Raw genomic sequence first — 14,774 nt, 5'->3', positions numbered from 1 at the left:
TAGATGAACACCATTTAATTGAAAATGTAGTAGAACTCCATCTTCAATTTTGCATGCTATTCATTGCAAAGGTCCTGATTAGTTTAAAATTAATTCCAATCAACTTCTCTAAAAAGACAAATTCACATCTGTGCACCAAAAATACCCTACATGCGCATCTCAGCATGCATGACAAAACATCTTTGTACTTGTCATTGGGAGATATTCTCAAAACACGGTTGGGATGTCTTGTGGGGTGCAACTGTGAATTCTACAAAAACCAGTTTTTTTTTTTGTTTTTATATTTATAGTATAAAAAGTCTATATTGGTATTTAATATAGGGCCCGTCTGGCGCCTTTCAACGTGGTCTTTTGGCTATTTACAAGTCGGGCAGATTGATTTTTGGTTTATTCCCATTTGGTTCATGAAAGATCTAGTCGCCAAAATCCGGAGATCCAAAAAGATGCAAGAAGCCTATTTTGGGCTGATTTTTGGAAGCTCCAAATAAAGTTTTTCACGTTTTTCATGTTTTATTCTCACACTAAAAAACATGTATCTGCCAAACTAGCTTCGAGCTACTCAGATCTTCGTGCAAAAGTTCAATGCATCTTTTGATTTTTTTTTTGTTTCATGAACTAAACAAGAGGGGGTAGCCCATCCCCTTTCGCTTAACCCCCACGCCCCGGTGGCAGCGGGATTTGATCCCAGGTCTCTACTCCGACGAGTCAGAGAACCTACCAACGTCTTTTGACTTTTAGAACTATCAAAAATCATTCCAAAAAGACTTAGCAAACGGGTCCATAGAAAATCATAAATTTAGGAAAACATTTTTTAACTTGTATCTTTACCTTTATATATATATATAAATATATAATCAGAGCTAACCGCCGGGAGTGTAGAAAGGGGAGGGTAGACCATCTCTTCTCTGATCCACCTCTTCAGTTTCACCGTCGTCTAAACCCACTGCAACCATTACTGCTGCTGCACATCGTCTCCCATCCGCTGTACAATCTAGAATTGAGCGTTTTGGCCATCAACCGAACCATGCAATGTCTTGAACTACAAAGATTTCAGACCCCACCCATTCTCCGGTGTTTAGCCTGAGATGATCGAGGCATTCCTCATCTCAGATTGCGGCTGCCACTTCTCTGTCCAAGCGTCATCTATTATTTTTACGAACTCAGCCTTTAGGAGCACAATGAACTAAGATTTACGCGAGGAATCTCATACTACCTAGCCTTGCTTCAATTTTTCAGTAACTGATTCACATCAGCAGCATCATTTCTTCTTTCCTACAGAGGCTGCAATAGAGGTAAGCCATCTACCTCACTTGATGGATAGATTGATTTCTAATCTTTTTTTTTTGCTTGATGGATAGATTGATTTCTAAGCGTTATTTGCTTGTTTTATATTGCAATTTGTGTTCAAGAGATTGGGGTTTGGAACTTCAACTTCTATCAGTATGGGTGTTTATCGTTGTGTTATGTTTGGGATTGTCGCCAGTATTTAATGGTTTATTTTTCCCATTTTCATTTTATCTCGATAAGATAAAATCCTTGAGTTGCTATTATCTTGATAAAAAAACTTTCTTGGTTGCTGGTTCAAGGTTTTTCTTAATCTGTTTCCCTTTAAAAGGGTTTTGGTTTAATTATTTATCTGCCTTCTCATCTAAATCGTTCTTTCTCTATTTTCTGATTTCTTCTTATCATCTCTCGATGTTTGGAAGCACTTACTTGCGTATGAAGAGTTGATTGAGGAATGCCCATGGAAGTTTGATCTCCTTGTGGTCAGGCTCTTTGAATTCGGTGGGTAAAGGTGCTGGGAACCTTAGATAAAAAAGGGGATGGTGTGTACTTGCCTACCTCTATGCTCCTCTAAGGGTTCCCACACCCGAATACGAGGTTGAGGGCTGGGACACGTTAGAGAAGCTTCTTGCCATACTTGACACCTTTTAGTCCACAGATATCATCACTCGTCCCTGAATTGTTTTAAGGTTCTATATTTCGTCCTTGTTTAAAATCTGGATAGGGAATTGCACTCACACCGACAGGAGAGAGGGGTGCCTAACCCCTTCCCTCCCTCTTCTCTAACTTACCTAGAGAGACTTATTTCAGTAGAGGCAGCTGAAAAATTTGAGAGATCTATGAGGGATTTTTTGTGGGTAGGGTGGAAGGACTTAATTACCATATTGTAAACTGGGAGCTAGATCTGTCAGCCTTTAAATAGTAGTGATTTGGGTATCAGCAAGGTCAGGAGGTTTAATTTAGCTTTGCTTGGAAGATGGTTCTGGCGTTTTATCTCAGAACCAAGTGGACTCTGGAGAAGACTAATTGCAGCAAAATATGGCTTGCAGAAAAATGGATGGGACATAGCTACCCCCACTCAACTTCATGGATGCAGCATGTGCAGAGGAATTTATAAAGCTCTGCCAGGCTTTTTAAAAGGAATTCAATATAAACTTGAAATAGAAGCCGGCTGAAATTCTGGATGGAAGCCTTGGTGTGGTGAAAGACCTATATGTGTGCTGTTTCTGGAGTTGTTCATGCTGGCTAGCAATAGGAATGCTTTGGTGGCAGACTCTTATGCCATGGGAAATCTATTGTCTGGACTCCACAATTCAGGAGAAATTTCAATGACTGGGTACCACTCCAGATATCTGGGTTGTTAGGTTTGCTTCAGTCTCAGACAGTTAATCTTCTTACTCAAGATTGCAGATGCTGGAAATGGTCTAAATCTGATATTTTTACAGTAAAGTCATGCTACCTAGGGTTGGATTCTGATATAACCTATTCCTTTGCTAGTAAAGCCATTTGGTTGTCTGATGCCCCCTCAAAAGTGTAGCTTTTCACCTGGGTAGTGGCTTGGGAAAAATGTCTAACCAAGCAAATGCTTATAAGGAAGGGTGTAAATCTGGTGGGCACCCTCTCTCCCCTGTGCATGGAGGAAGAAGAGTCTTCTAATCATATATTTCTTCATTGAAGGCCACTGTTCAGGATCTGCCACATGGTTGGAAGGTTGCTGGAATGAGCAAAAAGGAAGATGTTTATGGTCTGCCATCCCTCTGGCAGTAATGTGGATGGTGTGGTTGGAGAGGAATTCAAGGGTATTTGAAAAGGAAAGTAATCCTGTGGAGAGAGTGATCAATGGCATTGTGGAGGCTCTGAGGCAATGGCTATCAGCTACAGTTTATTTCAAGGATATCAAATTCTCTTCCTCTTTTTTGCCTGTAAACTTCTTTTTGGGGATACTTGAATACTTCTGTAGTTATACAGAACCTCATTGTACAGACACATGTTTTTTATACTTAATACAATATACTTGCCCACTTTTTTTTTTCCTAAAAAAATGGTCTGTTTGTAGTGTTGTATCATGTATGTTGTGGGTGAAAACTCACTAATGAAGTTATAATTCTTTTTTGTCCATTTTAATGGATTTTTTATTTCTTACTATAAAAAAGTAGTGATTTAGCAGTACAAGTTCTGTTTATGTTGTAAAAGATATTTTATTTATATTGGCCTGTTTTTGAGTACTGTAAGGTTGAGTCAGGTCTCAGCATAGATTGTAGGTTGTAACTGCATATTTTTTGCTTCTATTAAAGAGGTTTTCTTTCTTTTTCCTTCTCAAAGAAGAAAAGTACTGAATTTACAGGAGCTGAAATATCCAAATATGTATTTTTTTTGTATTTTCCACTGTAAAAAGTATAAAAAAGCTTCAATCCGTTCAAACATCATGAAATCTATAATGGAAATCACCCTTTTTTTCTGAAGAATCAAGAAGAAAGAAAATTTATTAAAAGAAAAGGTTACATCCTATCACATTGGTTATCTAGATGACACACCAACAACATCAAGTACATACTTCAATTACATGTCCAGAACATTCAAGTACATACTTCAATGTTAGTGGGTACCATTCACCTCCTCAAGATCTATCAGATTCTAGGGTTCTTTTTATAATTGATCATAGGCCTTCTACAATCCTACTGATGTTAGTGGGTACCATTCACCTCCTCTGAAAAGCACTGGCAGATGAAGACAATTGGATTTTCTAATATCAACTTGAAAGATTAACAATACATGAACTAACTGGAATATGATGTTAGATGGAAGAGAAAAGAAAGGAAGGGAAGATTAAAAGAGATCAAGTGAGGGAGAAATAACAAGTCATGGGTAGGCAACTCCGAATGTCCTCCAGGCCCATATCTTGTTGGGCTTCCTGTTTGAATGCGTTTAGCAAGGGATATGTAGGCTGGGAAGATGTAAGGCTAGGCAACTCCAGTTTGTAGGATAAGGTATTAGCAACCATATTAGTTAAACCGGGCTTGTATTCAATGATATAGTCATAGCCCAATAATTTTGTTTGTTGCTCTTCTGTGAGAATCTTCTATTCAAGTAAATACTTTAAGCTGCATTGGTTGGTGTGGATGGTAAACTGGCCCAATAAATAGGGCCTTCATTTGTCACAACAAATACTACTACTATGAACTCCTTGATGTAAGTGGACTTTGTCTAGGCTGTAGGAGTGAGAACTTTGCTGGAACAAGCTATAGGCTTCCTTTCTTGCATGAGGACAGCCCTGAGGTCCAATCCAGATGTGTCACACTCCACCACAAAGGATTTAGGAGTTTTGGCAATGAGAATTGGTTAGTATGAGCATACCTTAAATGTATGTCCTTGCATTTTTTTAGGTCAAGGTGGTGTATACCCGCTCACAACAAAGCTGATTACCATTTGCCACTTGGACTGAGAATCGGTCAGTAGGCATATCGTACAGCTTGAGTTGTTGGGCTAAAGCTTTTGTTATGAAGTTAAGTGTGCTGCCACTATCCACTAGAATGGATCAATGGACACAGCCTGTCCCAATAGGCTCCCCTCAATTTTCATAGTCTGTGCTAATGTCAGCCCAGTCAGGGGCTCAGGGCTTGAAGGGAAATTTCAGGGGGCTCATGCCCATAAATGTCTTGGTGTATCACTGGTTCTTGTTCAACTTCAGGTTGGGTGGTTGGGCCTCCAAGTCCTCAGGCCCATCAGTTTGTAAGAACTAAATTTGTTGGGCCTTGCATTTGTGGCTGGAGGCAAACTTATCATCACAAATATAACATAGCCCTTTCTCTCTATCGGCTTGTATTTTGGTCTATGAAAGCCTCTTGAATGGTAAGTTGGGCTTGGGTGTCTGCTCTATATGGATCCCTACTCCTAGGTCCTAAGTGGTTTTTAAGAATTGGGCTGCCCTTAGTTCTGTTTAGGATCTTTGTTAAATTGGTCCATTTTTCTTCCTATAAATGGGCTAGGCCCACTGTGGCCATAACTGAGGTTGGTTGCATTGCCTTAACCTCTCAATTTGATTTTCGTCTCTTAGGCCTCCGATGAAGCACCTGACCAGTGCTTTCTTATGCAGGCCTTTCAAACTTTACTCAGTACTCTCTCACAGTACCACCCTGCTTCAATTCGGATAGCTGTTTTTTTATCAATATCAGAATTTGGATAGCTGTTCATTGTAGTCCTCAAATCCAGAGGGACCAAACCAAACACAGAGGGCCTTTGTGAAATCCGGACAGGTAACTTGCGGAAGAGACAGCCTAAACCATTGAAACCATAATATGGCTTCTCTAGTTCTCCTTCAAGGTAGATTGAGGAAATCTGTATTCTCTGATGTCTAGGTATTTTGTGGTATTTCAAATACCTCTTAGCCTTGTAGATCCAAAGTATAGGATACTTACCTAGTAAATTGGGAAGCCCAATTTGGCTTGTCTCTAGAGTGTGGATCCACTTTTCCAGTTGCTGCCATGGCCGGAGCCTTCTCCATTACTCTCCGTGGATTTAATTCGAGGACTCTTTTTGAATCGGGTAAGCATCACTGAAAGCACCTCTTTAAGCATCCCCAGTTGGGCCTGTCTGTGCTCCAGTAGCTGGATTGGGCTGGTTCCTAACTCCTTCAGATCAGATCTAGAAGGATTTCTTCAGTCTTCAATTAAAAAAGTTAAGTTTCTGATGTAGAACATGAACAGATCTTCTTCTAGCACCTAAAAAAGTGCTCTAATACCATATTATTCAAGTAAAAGTAAGAAGAAAATAGAGATAAGAAGAGAGGAGGAGAAGAGAAGAGAATATTTTGAGGCTCAAAAACTAGGTTGGTGGCACCTATATTATCATTTATATCAGTGTGGCAGTACATAAAGCCAATCTTTTTAAGACTGTAATGATTCAAGTTGGTGAGATGGATAGGCAGTTATTGGGGGAGTGTGCTGCGGTACTTGTGGGCATTTGGGGTAACTGTATTCCTCTGAGGGTGGAAGATTTTACTTGGCTTGTAGCAATAGACAGCATTTTAACTGCAGACCATTTAAAGTATAGAGGTTCCAGCATGGCTAGTTGGTGCTATTTGTGTTTTTCTGAGGAGTCTGTCCTTCATTTGCTTTTCTCATGTAAGTGGCTAATTTCATTTGGAGATTCTTCTCATGTCCTTATGGAGTAAGATGCTTTTAATGAAGAACTCTACATCAGAGATTTTCTCTAATTGGCCGAAGTTGCAAGGTACTAACTACTAAGAAAGCTAAAATAGTCTGGAGTTGTGTGCCTTTTGCAATTTGCTGGGGTATTTGGAAGGAAAGAAATACAAGATGATAAGGCCAGAAGAGTGGATAGGTTGGTGGCAGATATTGGCAAATTTATAATAAACTGGGTGTTGGTGCTGTGAGATTTTGCTCAGGTTTCCATATCAGAATTTGGATAGGTTTTGGGACTTGTTAAAATTATCAAATACTGCTCCTTCATATATTTATGAGTAATTTGTATCACAATGTTGGCTTAACACTTTCATGATGGTGTACTCACTTTTTTTTTTTTTTAAACAAAAGTTTTCTTTTATTATGAAAAAAATGTTATATCAGACCTCCAAATTATGGCAAGAAGCTTCCTAATAGGCCGAGTTTTGGGGAGTGGGAGTTATATGTGGATCCAATGTTTAAAATATCAATACGATACACCTTGTATTGGGCGTATCGTATCGATATCAGACGATACCAGTACGGGATGTTTTACAATTGGAGGTGTATCTTGCCAGTTGTGCGTATTGGTCCGATACGTCACCTTATTGGTGCATCCTAGTATCGGCCAATACAGTCCCATATGCACTGATATGGAGGCACATTGGACTCTAATTCAGCAACAAACGTGCTAGATAGTCTCTATTTAAAAAGAGGAGTTGGCGTGATTTGAACCCATGTTGCCAGTGCCTAGACTTAAGTGTGCCTTTAACCACTAAGCTACCTTTCATTTTATGCTAAGATGTAAAATAAATTAACTTTTATTAACTTCAATGTCCACACTTCACATAAAATCTATATCTATATCTAACAATTCCAACTACAAATTAAAAGGATAATATTCAATATTAGTATTTTATAAACTAATGGAATAAATAATTTATCAAATCCACATGTATATCAAAAAAAGTTTTTTAATCTTAAGAAATTCATATAAATAAAAATATTAATAATAGAATAATTATTTTACTACTTAAAATTTATAAATTTGCACATGATATGTATCTTTAATTTTTTATAAATTATTAATTAATATTTTAATTTTCACTAAATATCGATACAGTCCCATATGCACCAATATGGAGGCTTAGTGGACTTTAATTCAGCAACAAACCTGCTAGGTAGTCTATATTTAAAAAAGAGGAGTTAGCGTGATTTGAACCCATGTTGCTAGTGCCTAGACTTAAATGTGCCTTTAACCACAATGCCACCTTTCATTTTATGCTAACAAATGAAATAAATTAACCTTTATTAACTTCAATGTCCACACTTCCCATAGAATCTATATCTATATCTAACAACTCCAACTACAAGTTACAAAGGATAGTATTCAAAATTAGGCTCGAGCTCGATTCGAGCTAGGCATTTGAACTCGAATTCAGCTTAGCTCAAAATCTCATACATTCAAGCTCGGCTTGGCTTGAGGTTGACTGTGAGCCAAACTTCCTATAAAAAATAAAAATTATTTATTATTATACATAAAAATAAAAATATTATTATACATATAATAAAAATTATATATATATATATAATTTTTAAACCGAGCCGAATCAAGCTTTTCATGAGACAAGCTTGAATAGCTCGTCAAAAGCTCGATTCGTTTCCACCCCTACTTATAGGTACCCATATTTTCAGAAATGTGAAATTGAAGCCATTGTTGAGGAATTGTTTAGGGACATATAGAACCCAGCCATAGCCCCTATTCATCCTCGGTGTTATTGGTTAAGAAGAGGGATGGGGCTTGGTGATTTTGTATGATTATTGCTCCCTAAACCATATCACCATCGAGGATCAGTTTCCCATACCAATCATAGATGAGCTACTGGATGAGCTTAGGGAGGCTATGGTCTTCTAAAAACTGGACTTGAGGACTGGCTACCATCAAATATGATGTTCATAAAACAGCTTTCTGTACACATGACAGGCATTATGAATTCCTAGTTATGCCCTTCGGGTTGACAAATGCCTCATTCGCTTTTCAAGCTCTTATGAATGATATTTTCTGCCCATATCTTTTGCCAAGAAAGAAATCCATTATCTGGGCCACATTGTGGAGACTGGCCAGGTCTCATCTGGCTCAGAGAAAATTGACTGTATGCTGAAATGGGCTCAGCCTATGAATGTTAAGAGTTTGAGAGGCTTCCTTGGCCTGACAGGGTACTAATGTGCTATAGAAGATTCATTAAGGCTGTGGACAGTTAGCTGCTCTCCTGACAAATCTCTTGAGACTCCTCATGGGATGACATAGCCCAATAAGCCTTTGAGAAGCTCGAAGTAGCAGTCACCACCCCACCATCGTAGAATGAGACTCTTCTAACCAAGGTTCGGGAACAATTGTTATGCAGGAAGACCAACCATTGGGTTACTTTAGCAAGGTGCTCTCAGCTCAATCTCAGTCTAAGTCATCTTATGAGAAAGAGCTAATGGCTATGGTCTTGATTGTTAAGAAATGGCGGTCATACCTCTTGGGCAGGCCCAAGTGGGCATGTTGACAACAGACCAGCAATGTTGGGTGTTGCTGGTCTAAGTTACTGGAGCAAACTGAGTTGATAACAGACCAGCGATGTTGGGTGTCTAAGATTTTTTTTTTTGTTTTTTTTTTTTGTTTTGAGAAGGTAAAGTAAAAACTTTATTGATAAAAGAGGCTACAGTACAACAGCAACCTAGTGGAAGAACACTAGGTGAACAACCGCATTACAATTCCCAAATGGAGTGGGGTTCAAGGAGCTGAAAAACATTCTCATGTTTAAAATCTGAAGTTACAGATAACCAGGAAGCAAGTCAATTGACAGCAGTTTTCAGCAGATCTTCAGGAGCTCTAGACTTGTTGCAGAAAACACGACTGTTTCTTCCAGTCCAGACAGTGACCAGGACAACTGCAGGAATAGTTTTCCAGACCAGCATCCCTTTCTTACTCAGCCCAGGAATCTTCCAACTACACAGCACCTCCTTTATAGAACGAGGCATAATCCAGCTGATGCCGGCAGATTTGATGAAATGCTCCCACAACTTAGCAGACAGAGGGCAGTGAATACAAAGGTGATCACCAGTTTCGGGAACCATAGCACACAAACCACAGTTCAGATCGGGAATCTGAATCCCTCGCCTACTCAGATTAGCTCTAGATAGACATTTATCAAGAGCCAACACCCAAACTAGAAAGCTTGCCTTGAAAGGGCTAGTAGAAACTCAAATCTGTTTGTTGGGAAGACCCACAGTAGCACCTTGACTTAGTTTTTCTGCCATAGATTTAACTGAGAAAACCCCATTACCACTCCATCTCCACATCCATTCGTCATCCACTTCAATAGAAACCTGCTGATTCTGCACTAACTGTAATAGCTCCAGCAGCTGCACCAGCTCCCAGTTATGGAGGTTTCTTCTAAAGACAGGACACCAAACAGCACACCCATTCTACCACTCTAGATAGTCAGAGACTGAAGCATCAGGGGAGGAGGCGCAAAGGCTGAGGTTAGGGAAGAGCTCAGCAAAGGGGGAGTTTGAGCACGAGGGGTCCTTCCAGAATTTCAGCCTCCTTCCATCACCCACTTTAAACTCCAAACCGTCTGAAAAAATAGGGAAGACTTTCATAATACCTTTCCACAAGGAGCAGCCCAACAACTGAAAGGGGTCCAAAGATCTCCAGTTACCCCAGTCCACCCCATACTTAGCAGCAATCAGAGACCTCCACCATGCTTCCCTCTCAACACCAAATCTCCAAATCCACTTGCTTAAGAGGGTCGAATTGAAAATCTTTAGTTTTCTCACTCCCAGCCCACCCTCTTTAACAGGCAAACAGACCTGATCCCAATTTACTAAATGAATTTTCTTTTCCTCCTCCCAACCCCTCCACAAGAAGTTCCTTTGGAGGGATTCTAATTTCTTAGACACCTTGGAGGGGATGGTGTTAGCACCCAATTTTTGCTCGGTCCGCTGCCTGAACCTCTAGTTCACCCCAAACACCCACCCGATCAGACCCTTCTGACCTCTCCGAAACACCCAAAAACCCAGAAAACCCCAACTTTCACCCCGAGATCCCTTAGATTCATAGTTAAATCTGTTCTGAGGCTCCGGATTAGCCGTGTCAAACCTTTTCTAGATCTGCCCCATCCAGCCCAGTTGAGCCAATCTGACCCCACCAATCGACCCAGAACATACAAAAACCTCTTTGACCAATTCCCAGAATACCCTCTGACTTAATACCCCTCCTTCCAAAATTACCAAAATGCCTTTCCTTCCAAATTTCTCCTAAATTCCCAAAATACCCTTGACCAAAATTACCAAAATACCCCTGATCCAATCCCTAAATTACCCTCTTTCCAAATTACTAAAATACCCTTGACCAGATCACCCAAATTACCCCTAGGATCAATTCCCCAAATTACCCCTTCTCCCAAAAGTTAGCAAAATCCCCTTACCCAAAATTACCAAAATACCCCTTTTTTTCCAAATTCCTAAAATACCTCTTGTACAAAATTACCAAATTACTCCAAGTTCCCAAAAAATACCAAAATACCCTTCATTTCTCAAATTACCTAAATACCCCTCTAAGCCTACCCCTTTGGATCCCAAGTTACCATTTTCCCCTTCCTTCCCTAAATTGCACTTTTTGACCCTTGAAACCCTAACCTAGGAGGGTGCCCCTCTGAATCCTAACTTACCAAATAGACCCCTTCATTCATTATGAAGAATTTCGAAAAACCCCTCCTTCACATAAAACAAGCTGGGGGGGAGCTGTCGAAGAGGGGGAGGAGCAGTTAAGAGAGGGACCTCCGAGAGAGTTAGAGAGGAGTGTGCATTCGAGAAAGAAAATGAGAGGGAGCTCTTAGAGGGAGGGGAATGGTTTTTAGCTCGAGAGAGAGCCTTCGAGAGAGAAAAGAGGGAGAGCTGAGAGTTCCGAGAGAGAGCTTCAAGGTTAAGGAGAGAATGTGAGAGAGGTTTTTGAGAAAAAACAATAGAGAGGCATCAGAGAGCCGAGAGCTTCGAGAGCTTCGAGAGAGAAAGAGGGAGAGTAGAAAATTCCGAGAGAGATGGATAACAAGCAGGAGAGAGCGAGACTGACCTGATCTTCCTATGTGCTCCTAGTTACCAAAGATGCCATTCTGCCTATTGTTGCTGCCATATTAACCTCATTGTGTCATCATCGCCAATCTCATTGTGCCGCTAGTTTGCTTCCATCGGTCACCTCTGTTGTCATTGCCAATCTTACCTTCTTCAAACCCAGTGCCGCTCCTAGCACCTCTGAGCTAGGGTTTCGATAGCACCAAAAGCCTAACCATACGCTGAACCTCTGCATATGAGTTCGGCAGCATCATCAATCTTCAGGTTACAAGTATTTTACCTCATCTCCTTTAGCTTTATGCGAAGCTTTTATATGTTAATGTTGCTGTGCTAGTTTGGTGTTTGTGTAAAGTTTGAGTTTGAATGTGAGAACCATCCTCAGCATCCGAGAGGATTTGAAGCGTTTCTTTTTGCCCTTTGAACCAACCAGCTGAGTCCGAAGGTGGGGGTCTGATAGAAAAGGGGTGAGAATTCATCCTTTTGCTCAGACCCCTATGTCCAAAAGGGGGTTGGTTTGGAGGAGAAGAGAGAAGCTCCCGAATCCTCTCAAATCACTGAGAACTCGACTTCTCACATCAAATCCCAAGTCAGAGAAGGGAATCTGGTGTTCACATTAACAAGAGAGAGGGGTGGCTAACCCCTTCCCTCTCTCTCTCTCTCAACTTACCTGGAATAGCCTTGTCTCGACTGGGCAATATGGAGTCACTACTAATTCTGAAACGTTTTAGCGATTTTAATTTTGGGAGACCCATCACTCCCCATTATTGATTTCTGATGGGTGGCGACTCCATATGTTCGGCCATGAAGTGAACTGCCAGATATTTTCCGACATTCATAGATGGGAAAGAGAGAGAGAGAAAATAGGTTGGTAGATTAGAAAGCGTACTCTTTAAAAGAGTCACTCTACCCCCCGCCGAGAGGTATTTAGCCTTCCAGGAAGCCAGCTTCTTCTCCATTCTCTCAATCACAGGATCCCAGATCAAAGAGGAAGTGCATTTGGCTCCCAGAGGAAGACCCAAAAATTTACCAAGGAGATGATTTACCTGGCAAGCCATAATCTCAGTTGACTCTTCCAAATTCTCCACATGACCAATGGGAAAGATCACACTCTTACCAAGATTAACTTTGAGCCCAGTTACAACCTCAAACCAGCAAAGAATGCTGAACATAGAATCAACCTGCTGCCAAGGAATCAATAAAACATAGAGTGTCATCTGCAAATTGGAGAAGATGAAACTTCTCCCCTCCTAGAGAGATCTCAAACCCATCCCACATGCCTTTTTCCACAGCCAGCTTACTGAATTGAGTATAGACCTCCATAAGGTAGATGAAAAGCAAAACATCTCTAGAACTCTCAAAGAACTCCGAATTGAGCAAAGACCTCCATAAGATCACACAGCCAGCTTACTGAATTGGCCAAAAATCATTTTTCCAAGGACAAAGTCAAGACATCTCTAGTTCACGTGGTCATAATCTTTCTCAATATCCAACTTACAAACTAAACCCATTCTACCATCCCTCTTTCTGGAGTCAATTAGCTCATTTGCAATCAAGACACTATCCAAAATCTGCTTCCCAGGAACAAAAGCACCTTGGTTCTCAGAAATAACCAAAGGCAAGACCTTTTTCAACCTCTCTGCCAAAACTTTTGCCAGAATTTTATAAAAGCTGTTGAGGTGGCTAATAGGCCTGAAATCCCAGCTATTTAGGGATGAGAGTAATAAAGGTGGAGTTAAGGCTTCTTTGAAGAGATGCACTCATGCACTACTGTGATAGGACTGGAAAGCCTTAATGATATCCTGCTTTATCCCAACATTTTAAGTAGAACAGATTTGTCCATCCATCTGGCCCGGGAGATTTCTCATTTTCCAAATGAACGATCACCTCCTTAACTTCCTCCTCAGTGAAATGAATTTCAAGAAAAGCTTTCTGATCTTCAGTGAGTCTTTTAAAGGGGGTATGTAGAGGAAGGGGTCTATTAGCCCATGGCTCTTTGTAGAGCTGCTTACAATAAGAAGAAGCAATAAGCTTGATTTCAGCAACTGACTCTCCGACCATTCCCTCCCACTCCAATATACTAATTTCTTTAACTCTGTTACGCCCATTTGCTATCTTATGAAAGAAACTAGTGTTTTTATCCCCCATTTTCAGCCAAGTTGATTTGGCTCTTTGTCTCCATCTAATTTCGTCTCACTGCTAGCTTGTCAAAGGTTGATTTGGTCTGGCACCTTTTCGCTCTTTGCTCTTGGGTTAAGGGACCAACTTCTTCAGCTCTATCAATTTCATCAATTACACTCAAACATTTTTTTTTGGTCTCCAAAGCCAAACTATTCTCCAACCTCCATAATTTGGTTCTCCTTGGCTGCCTTCAGCTTCTTTGCTAAGATGAAAGAGCTGGAACCATTAACATAATAATCCCCCCACACCTTAGCCAGCATAAAGATAAAGCTTTCTTCCTCAAACCAAGCACTCCCACACTTAAAGGGAGTTTTGCTTCTACTGTGATGACCACACACAAGTTGGATAGGACAATAAGTAGAAACAGGCCTTGGCAGAGCCATCTGCTTGAAAGAAGGGAAGAGCTTATCCCAGTCCGAAGAAACCAAGAATCTATCCAACCTTACCAGAGTCGGGGAATCTTGATTATTCGTTCAAGTAAACTTAGCACCTTGAAGAGGCAGATCCATCAAATCAAATCTGTTAATGAAATCTGCAAAAAGACCCATTGCTGTAGATCTTCTCCCACCGGAGTTTTTTTTTTTTTTTTTTTTCTTCAGCTGACAGAATCACATTAAAATCACCTCCAATCACCCAAGGATGAGGAGAGGACCCTCTGCTCCTAGCTAACCCATTCCAAAATCATTTCTTTGGCTAGAGTCATGGGACCATAGACATTTGAGACTTGGCATACACCTCCCCCAGTGATCTCCAAAGACACCGTTATTGAGAAGTCTTCAATCAAGTAGGCAATTAAGGAACATTTCATTGGATTCCACATGGTCACCCCAGCCCCCCCTCCCCCCCGCACTCCCTACCAAGGTTTTAAAAGCAAGGTTTAAAATGTCGATGTCAATGGAAATGTCGCTTACCAAAATATAGGACATATGTTGGAAATGTTGAGGGGAAATATTGTAAAAATTAGAGACATTGTGGAGATTTTGTGAAATATATGGAAATATGCAATGATAT

The 14,774-nt window shown here is 40.4% G+C and overlaps 1 protein-coding gene across 2 annotated transcripts in view; it reads left to right on the top strand.

Moving 5' to 3' along the window:
- Positions 1-557: 557 nt before the first annotated feature.
- LOC104593537 (vacuolar protein sorting-associated protein 26A-like) overlaps positions 558-14,774 on the top strand; it is a 64,502-nt gene continuing 50,285 nt past the window's right edge. The window contains exon 1 of one of the 2 annotated variants that reach the window (XM_010253429.3): positions 558-1,292. The gene's annotated coding sequence lies outside the window, so the exon portion shown is untranslated. The remainder of the gene's footprint in view (positions 1,293-14,774) is intronic. The other variant, XM_088891149.1, reaches the window with a different exon arrangement.

The sequence above is a fragment of the Nelumbo nucifera genome, chromosome 7 (genome assembly GCF_055504915.1).
Source record: "Nelumbo nucifera cultivar China Antique chromosome 7, China Antique-T2T, whole genome shotgun sequence".
NCBI lineage: Eukaryota > Viridiplantae > Streptophyta > Magnoliopsida > Proteales > Nelumbonaceae > Nelumbo > Nelumbo nucifera.
This window is presented reverse-complemented; position numbering and strand designations above follow the sequence as displayed.